Source organism: Lactuca sativa, chromosome 9 (genome assembly GCF_002870075.4).
Source record: "Lactuca sativa cultivar Salinas chromosome 9, Lsat_Salinas_v11, whole genome shotgun sequence".
NCBI lineage: Eukaryota > Viridiplantae > Streptophyta > Magnoliopsida > Asterales > Asteraceae > Lactuca > Lactuca sativa.
The window spans coordinates 169446971-169449021 of record NC_056631.2 but is presented as its reverse complement, the minus strand read 5'-3'; positions in this window follow the sequence as shown (position 1 = coordinate 169449021).

Sequence of the window (2051 nt, the reverse complement as noted above, 5' to 3'; positions counted from 1 at the left end):
TCTTCACATCTCAAAAAGATCAAAAAATAAATGAATTAACGGAATCAATTTATATATATATATATATATATATATATATATATATATATATATATATATATATATATATATATTCTAAATTGAATATATTTATGGTATTCATATTTGGATATTCTATTCTGAATATTTTTTTTATCATTCATACGTTTTATTATTTTATGTTGGTATTATGTTATGAATTTCTACATAAAAATATTTGTTTATTGTAATTTTGTTATGAATTAATCCATGTTTTTTGTGTACTTATAGGTTAAATGAACTCAAAGAAAGAAATATAGTCAACGCCAAAAGAAATATATTATTGATCAAGAGAACAGTTGAACATAATAAATTTTTTGAATACATAGAATTTATGTAAATTTATTGTAATGTATGCCTACTTTTTTGTATAATTTTTTTTCCTGTTTACGTACCATAAGAGTTTATATTCTATTATGAATATTGATGTATGAATTTCTATGTACAATGTATGTGTATATTCTATGCTGAATATGTTAATAAGATAAAATTTCTTATTTGTATTACTCTAAGATGAATTTTATTGAATAATCACACAATATTCATATTGGAATGTTACATTATATTTCACTTATAAATATAATAATTGAATATTCACTTCTTATTTTGAAAAATACATGATGTTTTAAACATTCTAACAAGAATCTACACAATTTCATAAAATTTGTATTTTTGAAAGTGTAACATAAATTCCATATATTTAAGATTTTAAACATTAAGAAAAAAATATTTTGTAACAGTCCCTAAAAATCCGTCCAAAATCTAACTTTCCTTCTTTATCTCATTAACTCTTCCCATCTTTAGGATAATTAGAATATTTTTATTTAAATTAATTGAAAAAAATGATTGACTAAGAATTGTTCTCACATTATTTAGTGTTTTTATTTGAACTATCTCATATATATATATATATATATATATATATATATATATATATATATATATATATATATATATATATATATATATATATATACCGCTTCAGGCGGTTCCATAACTTTAGGAACCGGAACCGGAATTGATTAAGGTGGTTTCAGTTCCAAAACCAGCAGTTCCGAGACGGTTCCGGTTCCAAGAGGGGGTACCCGGTTCCGATGCTCATCCCTAGTATTCTATTCTCTCTCTCTCTCTCATAGGCACACACTTTTTCTTCTTCTTGAAACACATTGAAGCTTAAACAAACATACATTCATATACATCAACTCATAAAAAAACACACTTGCAACTCAAAAAACACATACAATTGCAACTCAACACACATATACACAAGCTCACTTGTAACTTGATCGCATAGATACCCAAGAACGTATACAATGAATGACTCAGATGAATCCTATGAAACAGATGGGAGAATTGAGTGATGAGATCCATGATTTGTTTTAGGATCTAGATGAAGAAGAAGATGTGCATGAAATATGTGTTTTTGCAATAAGTTTTGGAGATGGAGAACAAGTTTTAGAGAAGAAAATAAGACCTGTCTTCTTCCTTACATTTCACCAGAAAATTAGACCCGGATGAACAAAAAGTAGCGAAATCAAAATAGGAGTCTTTTCAAGGACTTAAAAATATTCATACAATCTGATTCAATCGAAATCCCAAATAGTTTAAAGCAATTGTCAAATATCACAAGATTCTATGAGATTTCAGAATCTAACATAACTGTTACAAGAGCTTTAACTATTGGAATCTTGCGAGGTTACAAAGTTGGAGAAAGAAAAGGTGATCTAGGTAACAATTTTTTAAATAGTGCTTTAGATAAACTCTTTTCTCCTGTTGGATTTGGTTTTGCATCCATTGTTGTTGGAAGTTTTGCAAAGAACATGGTGATGACAATTTACACCGGTGGAAATGAATCAAACACCCAAATCACAAAACGTAAATCAACAACACATTGTAAATCAGAAGTGAAATAAGTGGCGATGGTGATTGTTGCTATAATAGTGGTGGTGTTCGGTGCTTGGTGGAGACGATGCTTTAGGCCAGTGGCGGACGCA